Source organism: Opisthocomus hoazin, chromosome 12 (assembly GCF_030867145.1).
Source record: "Opisthocomus hoazin isolate bOpiHoa1 chromosome 12, bOpiHoa1.hap1, whole genome shotgun sequence".
Classification (NCBI taxonomy): domain Eukaryota; kingdom Metazoa; phylum Chordata; class Aves; order Opisthocomiformes; family Opisthocomidae; genus Opisthocomus; species Opisthocomus hoazin.
This window is the reverse complement of record NC_134425.1, coordinates 19,471,402-19,486,066: the sequence shown is the minus strand read 5'-3', so window position 1 is coordinate 19,486,066 and position 14,665 is coordinate 19,471,402.

Genomic DNA, 14,665 nt, shown 5'->3' with positions numbered 1-14,665 from the left:
CTTTTGTCATCCGAGTCCCTACTGTTAACTAAACAGAGGTTAATACGGTTTTCTCCTCCTATTTCCTCTTCATCCAGAGTGACTCTTTCCCTGGTCGCTGAAATAGTGGGGGTTAATTCAGATCAACACAGCCAGTCAGTACTGAATCCAGTACTCCTAAATTACCTTTTCAGCACAAAGTAAGAACATGTTTATTTCCCAATACTATTTCAAAACATTTCTTGAAACAAACTTTCTAGATAAACATCAAAGCTGTTGATAGCAAAGTTATTGCACCTGCACATTTTAATTGGCTAGGGAGGTATATCTTCATAATTGGCATTTGCTAGCTTTCAAACAGAGGACTTTTCAGTGCAATGAATTTGGGAATTAGTTCACATTAAAAACAAACATTCCATGAAGTGAAATGTAGACAGAAGTGATTAGCCAGTTGGGCTCAGCCCATGTGGGTGCAGAGGAGTATATTCGTAACAGGAGTAAAACAGTCCTTATTATTCCCATGTCTACCCCAGCAAACACGTCTGCACAACTCAGAGAAAATACAAATGATTAGTTGGCCATGCAAAAACACAGTCTGCACAACAAAACTATTTTTCCCCTGTCCATAAATCTGCAGTTTGGGGAGGCAACTAGGGCATTCACAGAATAGCAGGAATATCCTGACTGCAGATTTTGAAGTGCGATGTACAAAGACTGATTGATCATGGTGAGAGCTCAAGTCCGAGCTGTGAGGGGGATGTGTCCAGACCTCTTCATTTTAGTGAGGTTCCTGAAGAATACCAGAAGGGTTTTAAACTGAAAGACCACATTTCATTAGAGTGGAAGGACTTTTGGAAATCTAGTCAAGGGCTTGATACTTCTTAAAAGCCGTAATTACAAACTTCCGGATGATCTATCCAGTATTCATGGACATCAGCTACCTAAGATCACGTTCTCAAGACATCTTACACTGACCTTGTTTTGCTCCTGCTGAATTCAATCCAAGTAGACTAATTTTACTCCTTTTGGATTCTAAAAATGCCTCCTTTTGAAAAATTAAATAACACCTTTAAAGCATTTGTTTAAAATGTAATTGCTTCCTAGTTTAGTGGTTCTTTTTCTCATTTTCTCTAATAGTGCACAACCAAAACAGTCATTTATGAAACTATCAGCTATCTGCAACATAATTTATGAAACTATCATCTAGATATTCTTAACAACTCCAGTTGTAAATGCAATACAAAACAACAATTCTGAATACTAGAAATAAATAGCCATCTATTTCATAATGATTCGGTGGGGCGGAAAAACTCAGAAGCTTCAAATTATGTTCATTTATGGCTTAACAACATTAGAAATAGCTTCCTTTTCTACTAAAGCAAGCCTCCGCCATTACGTTTGATGAACAAGGCACATAACCAGAAGCAGAATAAAGATGACAAAAATGTTACAAGATATTAGCTATCCCTCATGCTACCTGTGCACTGCCTTGGACATCTTATCGCATCTCTGAATACAAATCCCTTCCACAGAATATCTGCGTTATTTCTTGTGCACGGTCGTTTTTTGGTAGCTTTTGCCTAGCAGTTTAGAGGATTATTCACTTCAAAGCAATTATTTCTGAAATTCAATTATATAAGAGATACATTAATACATAATTAGTTGACACCTTGTATGTCATGTAACATAGCTACACTACTCAGCAGGAGAAAGCAAACTTATCTCAGTGAACACATTTGCATTTTATAGTATGACATTACTTTGTGATATAAACAGACAAATGGGATAACACAAGAGACATTTATTATTACAAAGCAGCTGATGATGGATATGTATATTTAAAGAAAACACTCTGACAACCAATCAGCAGTCATTAAGCAATCTCATTTGTGTTAAGTAGGTCACAGCTTCTACTGCAGAGAACCTGGAAATCCATACAATAAGAGAGAAAAATATATCACTCTAAGTTTCCCATCTAAAACTGTGTTCTTCTATCTATGGTCTATTGACTGATTGCAAGCCTTTCCAAACACACTGTACAAGAAAACCTAATGAATAAATTGGATAGAATAGCTAGTAAATTAATAGTAAATGTTAGTCCCCTTTTTCCACAGCTGTACATGAAAATCAAGGTGACATGATTTCTTTTTTTTTTTTTTTTTTCCCCAAGAGATTGTGGGGGGAAAGACAGATCAGAAAAAATGCAGAAGAAATGATTCAGAATCGGGACACTTGACTTAATCTATAAGGTTGTATTAAATTGTGCTTTTAATGGAAAGAAGCCTGGTCTCCTGGTCCTACTTGACATCTGTGCTGTCACAATAGCAGAGCTTACTTAAATAATAATTTATAAGATTCCCTTCGTCTTACATAGAGCTTCACAAGGGAAAGAAATATCACCATTCTCACTTTACAGACAGATGCAGATAGGCAAAATAATTTCTTATTTTAAAGGTCATTAGGAAGCCCAGAACTCAATTGTGCAAGAACTCCAAGTTTCCAAATTGACTGAGGTCCATGTTGCCCCACATTATCACTGCACTCAAACTCCCCCTCTACACTGCGCTTTTCAGGCATCTGTTCCTTCCCACTTGTATCTCACAGGCTGTGATATTTTTAACCGATACCAAGACCACAACAGTGTTATTACAGAACTGAACAGCATTTTCTGATGTTGCAGTCAACATAAAGCACAGATGAACCTACCAGACAGCATCTCTCCCAGAATCTCTGTGCCCTATAAAAGGTAAGGATTTATGTTCATGCTTCCATCAGTGGTTTATGGTAATCGTAAATACCTGCAGCTCATGTTACATTTTCAGATTTTCTTTTATAGAATAAACCACACATTTTGCTAGTAAGATTTATGTAACATAAGGATAACTAAATATTTAAGTTCACAGTTTAAGCCTCTAGCAACAAAGTTTGGACTAAGTAACCCAGAAGTACTGACATGTTTAAAGAGGATTTAGGGGGCAGGAGTAAAAATAATGTATCTGAGAGCCAGAAATGCCCAAAACTTTTACTGTCCTAACCTAAACTAGGGCATGGAAGTGTCTTGATTTTCATCATAAGGTGTGTGAAACTTATGTCAGCAGTAAGAAAGGATGAGGTCTTTGTTACAAGCAACTTAGCGTGTTCAGAGTCTTCAAGAGAGAGTGCTCACCAAGCCAGTCCTGGTGCCAAGCCCAGCTTTCAGGACTTGTTTTCTCTGGGACCACAGAAAGGAAACAGTGTATATAGGACAGAAAGCCAGGTGAAGGTAATTCAAATGGGCACAACTTACACCTGATCCAGCCTTTAAAAGTATCATAACTTTTGTGTGCCAGGATAGGGATGTTAATTCCTCACAAACAACTTGTTAGATGAGGCCTTAAGCAGCACATAGCAGTGGCCTCATGAATTATTTTAGGGCGAATAGAAAAGAACAGCATAAAAGAAGGTCTGATGTGGGAGAAGCACACCAAAGTTTGCTATTTTTGGCAAAACTGAGGAGTCAGAACATATGCGGGTAGAGGAACATTTTAGCAAAGAACTTTAAAGAAACAGATTCTAAGAGCAGCTCTTGGAAGATGACAGAGTTTTGAATTTGTGATGGAGAAGAATGAATCAATGGAGACCCATAGCATTATTGGCATACAGCAACGACAAAGTTATCACTGTGATTGTGATTTGCATGAGTATATAGTCACCTGAACTTCAGGAGACATCGGAGGAAAGTTTTTTTACAAAGAAAACCAGTCAAAAGCCACAAGGACAATGTTGTGGATTCTTGGATAATTCTTGCATTTCACAAACTGCAAGAAAAACAGGCCAGCCCAGCTAGAATTTTGTGAGAGAGAAGAGAAATATTTGCAACCTGCTTAAACTCAGCTAAAGAGCAAAACTGAGGAAGAAACAAGGAATTAGAGTAATATCTAAAGGCAACTGTAAGACACTAACAAGGGTCATCGGGTTCAAAACAGGGCAACTGAGTCGTAATGATACAAGGAATAGATCTGGAGTGAATTCTGTGATCCTGAGTTAAGGCTATTCTGAACACTATTAGAATTAAAGGGCTTTAAAATGAATAGATTACTAATGTTTAAAATGCTCGTGACATACCAGGGAATTGAATGAAAAATCTCAGGTTGAAGAAAAATGCCTTTAGATATTTTGTACATTTTAATATAGAATCCAGAATTTTTAAATTATCCAAATATAAAACTTCAACAAAGAGATAGAAGGCTTACAGTACCAAAAATCTACATGAAAATACAAGACTTCTACCCATAATCAGCAAAATTATGAGGAAATTTATTCAGATAAAGCATTTTCATTCAAAATGACATTCCCTTATGTATACAGGAAAATGATCTTTGTATGCCATTTGAAATAAATTCTATTTAAATGAGTATTTGATCTGAGTATAAAAGTTACTGTGTATAACCAGCTGCAAACTGAATATTAACTTGGTGCTTAATACAGCACATCTTTCAAAAAGCATTCTATTTATTCCTGTAGTTGCATGTTCTGTCTCCTTGTAAAAATAATGCCAAAGACTGGAGTCTGATTGTGATCTCACAACGAGAACGGAAATATGAACCCTCTTCACACATGTAGTCCCATTTAAGTAAGAATCTGCCCTCTTTTCTTTAAGAAAAAAAAAAAAAAACCACATATGTGCAATCACAAATAATTCTAGCCCTAGAGTTTGCAACCTTAGTGGAATTAAAGGCATTAATATGCTTTGTTCTTTCTGATACTAAATATGAAAGTGTTTTTACATTTCTTCAGTTGGATTGATCATACATTTCAGAACAAGAACACCCATGAAAAGACATCACAAGTATTGTAAGAGTTTACACTTAATACAAAGATTCATTTTCACCTTCAGGATTTAGTTTCTGTGTAGATTATCTTTTAGGAGGACAGATAAGGGCTGTTGAAACCTTCGTAAGCACAGCTGCCAACATTACCACGTGGTCATCGTACTGAACTGTCCATCACCAAGAGTGTGGCAAGGGAGTAGAAAAGAAGCTGAAAATGTTCTTAGTTTGCCATGACCAGCTTAATTCCTGAATTTTATAGACAGGTCCACTAACTTCTGTACATGATCCAGACACTTGAGGGAGTATAAAGCCTCCTCTTCATCCAAGTTACATGTACAATTGGCATGGACTCTTTTTCATGACTCAGTAAATCTACATAGCTTTGCTGGAATCCACACAAGAACTTGCCAACCAGTCATGTTGCTTGCAGCATTTGGACTGATTTGTTTCCCCTTCCAGAAACCAAATTCTATCTCTCTGTTCAAAGAAAACATTTCTAAATACAAATAGCCCAAGCTAGCATTTGCTCCTCAAGTACTTAAGTGACTCCAAACCTATCAGTTAAAGAAAAAAAAAAAAATACATAAGAGGTTCTACTTATTTATAAAGAGCACTAGGAAACATTCTCCCAGCCAAAGAGAACTATCCCTTTCCCCCCCAAAAAATATACGGAGAAAGCGTTATACAGATTTTCCCATCTCTGAAACACGCAAAACTGGAAACAGATTCTGTTTAAAGTCATGAACTATTTTATATTGACCAATAATTCCTTTTTTCATTTCAAAAACCTAAAGGATGGCCAGATATCAGATGACTGAGTGAAAAAAGCATCTTAATTTTCATAATGAAATAAACTTTTTCCTTCTACTAGTAAAGAGCTAATTACATGTACTCTTTTAATGCTCTTTTTTTTTCTCCCTAAAAGGAGTAGGACAAGAATTTTAGAGATTCACAGTTCACCAATTTCCACTGACACCAAGTCACACATCACAAGGCAAAAACAACTCTTGTTCCAAATTTATTCCTCAAAACTCTTCCACCCTTACTTCCACCAAACATTTTGGTAGCAAAGACTTACCCTTAAGACTGTTTGACTCATCAGTACAGAAGTTAGAATATAATTCATCGCATAAACTTATTTAATCATATTTCATAACATTTTAACAACACCTATTAATCAAAAAACAACTACAAGCACTGTACAATTACAAGTTTTAACGCTTCCATTATTGTGCTGTTTTCTGCATGAACATGCACTAAGTTTTATGCTTATCTACCTTTTAGCGGTGATTGAAAAGAATATCTAGTTAGTGAAGAAAGCACACTGCAGATGCAAATGATATATTTGTACATTTTATTATTGCAAAAGAGATCTTCCTTAGCAAGTACGGAAGAAATTCTAGGACTGATGTTTACACTGAAAGAGGAATTTAGACTTTCTTACTAAAAAGATAAAGATGAACTCAAGCTAATACACCTGCTTTCAATTTGGTAAAAAGATTGTTTAAAGAGCATCGATCAAGTTATCCTTTCAATTCTATGTTATGTCCCAGAACAGAAGTTTAAGTACAAAACTTTAAGCGTCTCTCTAACTCCAGTGTCAGCCTTACTCAAGTCTAAGCTTTGCGTTATTCCAGTGTAACCCTAGGATGAATTTAAGCCATCTAGAACATGGAATTTTGGCACCAAAATGCTACGTAAAACAAACTACTTTTAGAACTTGACAGAATTATAGTTGATCAACAGGCCATAAATCTTCACAGAGTCAATTAAAGAGCTTTAAAGCATCATAATGCATGATAAAAAGTATAAAATGAATTATTTCACAGGCAATAGAGATTGCCTTCATAGGGCAATAGAGATGACCTGGAGCAGAAATAGCCACTACTCAAATATAATCATCAGCAATGGAAAAGCACTGGCTTCTAATGTGTACTCTGACTTGGTAAGTGCTATTTCAGGTAACAATCATTAAACAAGCAAAATAACTAGCCCAAAGTATACAGATACATATCTATCTATATACAGTACACAAACACATTTAATGATACACTTCATATTATTAGTTATATGCCCTTCAGCAGGACCAAACATCCCAGAAATTTCTGTTTCAACATCATCTTCAAGAAATTATCTCTGCAGTTCTAAATATGATTACATTTTCTACGAGTATCAGTTTTACTCGGCAATATTACATTTTCAGACATTTCGTTTTCTAGCATTTTTCCATGACTATCTGTGTAGATTAGAAAGGTTCTTAACTGTTATCTGTAATAGATTTTGCCTGTAGCAAAATTCATGCAGGCATAATAGAAGAACAAAGTGTACTCTGATGAAATTGCAACCATAATTTCCAGATGCCTGACATTTATTGCTTATTGCTATTAGAATTCAAGTGCCTATTTGTTTTGTACTTTGCTTTTATTCTTGCATCACAAATGGATAATGGAAAAAAGATATTTTAAATGCCGGGTTAAGTATCACAGATCAACATGAGGCACTAGAGTAATCAATATTACTTAAACACACTCCTAGGCAATTAATTTTTAAGGAATCAAATTGTTGTACCACATCAAAATTTACAACAATACAATAAAGGTTGTTACATTCTTTATGTTTAATTAAAAGCAACATTTAGCACACACGCAGCTAACTGTTCAGACATTATGACATAAAATGTCCTGTTTATGAGAGATATATAAACAGCTTTTACCGTAGATTTTATTACATATTGTTAATTAGACTTTATTAAATTTCATATGCTTATCAAATTATCAAATGTAATACTTCAGAACCCCAGAGAAATGTGCTGCAATGCACACAACTGTATCCTAAATATCTGCAATACTTCAACTGTATCCTAAGTATCTGCAATACTTCAACTTTTCTGTGTAGTACAAAAGTTTTATGTACCATAGTTCAGCCCATTCGGTGTAGAACCACTCAGATGCCATACACGTTTGAAGAGAGGGCCGGTACAGAAGGATTTAACTCATGTATTTACCCTTAAAACTTAGGGACAAATGTATGAATTATGTAAGCAACACCTCTTATGTAGGCTCTGATTTTCACAGATGAATTCAAGCGAAAAGGCAGCAGGTTAATGCAACGGAAGGCCCAATACTCACATGCACCAAGTAGCACCTTAAAAAAAAATAAAAAAAATAAAAAAATTGCAGACTCTTCTTGCCCATATGCCCAAAGTTCAGCCTTCGGCCACTCTCCTGCTTTTCATGCTCTCCTCTTGAGCCACATCATGGAGCAAGTCTCTCCCTCTCTCTAACTTGAACAAAAGGAGACCTGGATCCTGTTCCCAGCTCTGCCTTAAGCCTCCAAGAGCCCATGAACTTCAGCTTGTTCTCACTCTGAAGCAAGGCCTGGCCTTCCAGGAAACAATTAAACGACCAGTGTCCCAGAGCCTTCATGACACCAGACAACATACAGAGTCTGCTTTAGTAGTGCCATTTTCAGATGGCTCAACAGCAGTCAGTAAGGCATATGTGAACTGAAGTTATTTCAACAGCACCATGATGTTTTTTTGCCCTTCAGCTGTTTGGCCCCATGTTTTCTGAAACATGCCAACCTGAGTGAATATTCTGAATGGGTATTGCTTTAAATTTCTTAGCCCTCTGAGTAGTATTGATTTTCCATCCCCATTTCTTCAGTGATCATTTAGGAATGTTTGACATAACTAACTCATACAACACACCAGCAAACCCACTGACCTCTTTCATAAACAGAAAGAAAAATGGGCATTGATAACTTCTTCCTCATAAGAAGTTTATAAACAAGTAGAATACTTTATTTATTTTACTATTTCTTGAAGAAAGTACATATTCCAACTACAGTAAGCAGCACTCTCGGCTACAGTAACCATAATCAGTCAAATAGGATAAGAACTACACTAACATATGCATTTTTTTGAATACCTGATTTTTTTTTTCCCCAAACCATTATGCACAGCCCTTACTCAGTGTGTTCTTTGTCTACTCTCCTTTTGTAAAAGGAAACCAAAAGCAATCCTGTGCTCCTTGCCTCTTCCCAACAAGCAGGGGTATAACATGGCAGCAGATCCCTAAATGAGAGCTGGACTGGCTTGCATAGTCTGAGTGCGTTTGATGCCTGTTTGGGCATTTTGGCCTGTCCTGAATTCTAGGAGGGGCCTAGCCCTGCACCTTGTACAGAAATCATGTGGTTTTATAGGAAGAAAGCCTCTCCAGTTCTGTTTTATTTTCCAAGTACCCAATACAAAGTCTTTACATAGTCCATACTTGAGTCACTTCTCACTGCGGTGAACAAGAGTTCTGACATTAGCCCAGGAGAAACACCTGCCAATGCTCACAAGAGAAGCAGCACACTCCTTCAAATAGTATGATAAAGTGTGCTGTGAAAGCACAGATAGTCCCTGACATCTGCTTCTAGTATTAGCAATACTTAGCAATGTGATAGTTTTATTATTATTATTATTTTTAAATAGTGTAGGTTTTATTTCATTTTAAGATTCTATTTATACACAGGGGGAAATATTCTTCCTCCTCTAAAACAAAAAGCACAGAAACAAAGTTTGGCAGCTGAGGGGAAGAGACAGTAGCTCATGACATGAGCAAATAGTGGTCCTTGGCTTCTAAAGAGACTGGTTTTAAAGATGCAGGGAACTATAGTGACCCAGCTGAAGTAACCCCCATCTCCTGAAAGACAGAGGTAACCCTGATGTAGGGGTATGGAAGGGTTCCTTGCTTTTCATATACTTTTACTAGGCCACATGTTAATACACAGCTATTTTACCCAGCAAAAATGCTTCAAAAGTAAGATGTGATGCACTGAGTTATCTCTGACACGTAGTGACAGGTTCCTCTAATGTTAGACTCTAGTATTGACTTAATCTTCACTGATAGGTATTCCGTAATATCTCTGGGCAATCTCCTCACCCACTTTTGCTATTCGAAAGGTTTTCCCAACATCCAACACAAACCTTCCCAGCTCCAGTTTAAACTCATTACTATCTCTCCCAGTGGAAATGGAGATCAGTGGAAGTCTCCCCAGTTACACAGCACCATGAATAAATCCACAGGATCTTACCTAGGCCACAGCTGCTATCAGGAGAGCACCCTCCACTAGGCAAATTCTCTTATGACTCAGTTTGTTTTACCTTTCTCAGATGCAAAATCTGTCCCAGGAAAAAAGAGCGCTCTCAACCAATAAATAATAAAGTCTACAGTTTCTACTGTAAAATGTAAATGTTTTACATTTCTGATTTTTTTTTTATAAACTGACTTACAACTAAATCAGGCCCCATAAATAAAACAGGAGAAAGAGGTGACAGAACTCCTTTGCAGTCCCTGAAGAGCAATAGCAGACACCTGCGGTCTTGCAAGTTGTGCAGACTACAGACACGCTCTCTACCACGTATGCTGTCAAAGCACAAAACAGAGGGATGGAGGAAAGACTGGGTAAGAACAATATAACATGTGCAAGTCATGCCTTATGTATTGACTACATCTATGTGGAAATTCAGAAAGCACTGACAATTTGGAAGCCTTAATCTATAATCTATACTCCTGCAATCTATGTCAGAAACATGCCTTTATATACGTTAAATGCCAGTCTGCCATATTGCCACATTATAGTCCATTCCAACCCCAAATTTTATGCACGTGTGCGTTCTGACCTTGTAGGTACAGCATGGATATTTAGGATCTTATACAAGGAAAGGTATAGCCCTACACACCTTGAAACAAATGCTTAGGCAGGGTCTACTGCTCTGAGTAGGCTAGTCCTAACATAGACTGGAGGAGGAAAACTGCTTCTGACAGACAGAAAATGTGTTTGTATTTCAACTTTGACTCTGATTCACCAAAACAACATTACTCACTTGCTTAATTTTTTTTTGTCTTTTCTTATTTTAGAAACTAGTTTCCACAGCTCTTCAGTGAAATAAGAAACTGAGTGGGGTGTTTTTGTTTAAGATAAAACAAAGGCTTCTAACTTTCAAGCATGTAAAGAAAACACTGTGAAATGTAAACCTGAAAGGCTGAAATAAAATATCAAATAAAAAGAAATGCAATAATTCTTATATACAGAATTATGTATTGTATAATTTGTGTCCATGTGAGGGTGTGTGTATGTATGTGCATCTATACATATAAGCACTTTGATCTGAAAGCTAATTTCAGAACTTTTGAGTCATGACTCGTGAACATCTAGATTTTATAATGACAGAGCTTATCACCCAGTGCAGCTGATCCAGCACAGAGACAGAAATAAGCTATGAAAAGGTCTGGCATGGCTCAGTTCCCTGCAGGACTATGGGGCTAGGGAATGAGTGAGTCATGGTTTGGCAGTGGTGTGATCTTGGAGAAGGTGCACTGTGTGTTACCTAGAATCATCAAGCCAATAGGCAATTAACAGTTTCAAAACACCAAAGCAGAGATTTTACTGAGGGTTTTAATATTAAGCTGGGGTGGGGTTTTTGTTGTTGGATTTTTTGATGTTGGGGTTTTTTTTATTGATTGTTTTTTTAAGTAGGCTTATCAGACAGTTCAGGGTTCTGAGCAGACAACTTTGTAATCGGAAAAAGAAACAGGTCTAACACACCTACTTCATGTTCATCACATTCATATGCAATCAAAACATCATCAATATTGTAAAACAATGAGGAAAATGAATAATCTTTCCTTCCTCTGTGAGGTACAATGGGGTTTAGGTCCATCTTTCAGACATACCTTTTCTCCAAGCATATCTAATCCCTCTGTCCCAGAGTCCAAAAGACAAAAATCAATTAACCTTGCATACAGAGTTCTACACATGCTTATTAGAAGGAAATGTTCTCTAGGATCTTCTCTACTCTGTGAGCTTATCCTCTTTTTCCTTAGAGTATGAAACCATGAGAGCTTAGGCTGATATATTTTGCTGACAGTGCTAGTTTTAGCCCATATGAGCTTCCAGCTCAGCAAAAGAAACAGGCTAAAAAGGAAGCAAAAGCAGTCAGAAAGTGGGGGTGGGGGGGGAAGTCAGAAGCAGTCAGAAAAAAAAAGTCAAAAACTCAGAAGCAGTAACTGCTGCCTCAGACAGCAGTAGGTTTGAAGAAAATCCATAGAAAGAAGTACAAACTTTCCTCCCTAAAGGCTGTGAATTGTACAGGTGGGAGGGAATGAAGCAATCTTTGAGCTCTTTCTCCTCATCGAGAATCTTAGATTATTTTCATCATACTCACAGGCTCTTCAATCTGTTTGTTTTAAAGTTCCAGCTCTTGGAGTCAAGTGAATCTCATTCAACATTTCAGAACTTCCTTAAGGGCACTGCTAGAAAAGGAAAGTTTAATATTAAATTTCAACATATGATGAAGTCCCACTTACTTTAGAAGTATTACAGTAGTCTGATTCACAATGTACATAGTTCAAGGCCTGCCTTAACAAGAAAATTAACAGCCAAGGGAGATATTTTATTGCTACTCTATTCCTCTGGGCCTCTGCATGATTGATCTTAAAACCCCCAAGTTTTATGTGTTAAAATAAAAGAGCGTAATAGGTTGACTTTCAGGCTAAACTTCATGCTCTGTTTCTTTTAGGGGATCTTAAGACAGAACCGCATAAAATTTAACCCAGAACATTCTCTGCTGTTATTTTTCCTCAGCACATGTAGTATATAAAGAGACACGATGTTCAAAGGCAGCACATAAACCAAAGTTTGACTGGACATTCTGGACATCTTAACTCTTTTATGCATATCCTCTAAATGCCATAGCTCTTTAAAAAAATGCAGGCAGCAACACGACATTAAAAGAAATAAATGTTAGTGGTAAGTGCAGCCTTACAGCTAAAGAAACTTCTTTGACAAAAAAACCCAAAAGAATTAATTTTCTCAAAATTGATTGGTAAAGAAGTAATTTTATGAAAATGTATAAAAAATAGAAATAAAAACCATTTCCTTAATTTAACCTAGAGCATGGTGGGACCTAGTCCAAGTATGCCTATATAGTCCAGAGCTGAATGTCTGTAATTCATTGTTTGTGCCCTTAGTCGTGCAATCCATTTCTGCCTGTGTCTCTTCAGCTCAGCTTTGCTCAGCTTTTTCCACCTATAGCACCAGACAAGGTGAAGAAGTTTTATCCACTGCCTCTGGCCTGGCAGAAGTGAAATACAGCTCCTGTAAAGAAATTATGCTTTCCACTTCCATGTAAAGGCATTTAATGGCTAGGTTACTTTATGACTTCATGATACTCATGGCATCCGTAACCTAGGTATATATTTCCATAACCACACTCATCTCATTGGGAGGATACTATGTTTATGTTTCAGCCAAGAACCCAATGGAGTGGGTATTTGATTTTACTCTTGGCGTGGCACTGCAAGCTAGAAGGCACATCAAGTAAAAAGAAATTTTTGCCAGAGTTCTTTAGAATAGAAGAAAGCTAGACTCCGAAATATGTGAACAAGTCCACCATGTTGAGCTAAACTTCTCTTCCTAGGTTTTGCCAGGAAACTGCAAAATTTCCTTCTTAGTATTCCAGAGATATATCAGGGTGTACTCTACAAAGCAGTCCATGCAAGTTAGAAGGAAGCTGAATAAGGACTAGGAGTAATTTTTAAAATAATTTGCTGTATGTCCTTAACCCCCTGCTTTTAGAAAAAGAGCACCAAGAGCTTCAGCTCTGCTGCCAGCTGAAGGCCCAGGAGGGGTCTCCATTTAAATTAAAAGTAAGCTTAATTTTTAGGACTATGCTCAGAAACGCACATGCGTCCTCTCCTGTGTGTACACACAGTTGCAGACAGTACCTCTTACACCCTAGGGCACAGTCCTTACATGAACAGGAAGGTTTTCACGTACCAGGTTTTTTGCACACCAAGTTTCTGCAGATATTTAAGAATGAAAGCTTCCGTCTCTCTTTCCCCACTATTACGTCACTGGGAGTTGTGCCAGAGTTTGTGTATTCACTTGTCTGTCTGTTCCACTGTGAAATCTTAAACCACAGTGACACAGAAGTGTTAATCTAACAAGCTCTGAAAAGTGCTCTGAACAGGAATCTAACTGCTGAATAGTAGCAGATCTTTTTGTCTTGCATAAAGTTTTCTCCATCCATTAGTGCTTAGTTCAGCTATTGATTTTAATTCCCTGCTTTTTTTGTACATGCTTACTTTGTAGGGCTAATGTCTGAAGTGTTTTTTTTTACCTCCTTTTGCCTCCAGCTTAGAGGGAATGAAATTCATCTACAAATGCCCGACAGAGAACTTAAAGGGGAAAATAACTGTGCTTCTGTGTAACAACTAGTGCCCACACTTCTGTCCCACAATTTCTGCAAGGAATGAGTCTGAGCTACACTTCACTATATTAAGTTCCATGAGAGACCCGACATCAGGAGTATAAGTGCACTTATCAAAGTACAGCAAGGTTCTCCTGGAGCTAGAATTTGGACAGGGAAAAATCCACACATCAATAGTTTATGCTAAGATCTAAACAAACACAATGATTTCGCTACTTTGATATTTGAAGAAAATTATAGCAGAGGAATTAACAACAGTATGGTAACACATTTCAACTGTAATCTTGCTAAGAGAGCAAGAGGGCAGGTGATAAACCTTTCCAATTTCTATTGAGAGGGCAAGAGTTGTTTGACAGGTAAATCAGTCATAATAACTTCTCCAACAAACAGAAGGGAAACCTTCCTAATTCTCCAAATAGGTTTGTGTTCCAGTCATGTTTAATGAAAGATCCTCGGGTTTTCACCTAAGCACTGTGGACCATTCTGATTTTGGGTTGGCTTTGAATGGAACAGGCATGTGCTCATTCTGAAAATGTTTCATTCTTGCCTCTACGTCCTGTGGTTGAGCTGAATCCTCTTCCCCTCCATCAAAACGCTCCCACGAAGCAGCTCTGCT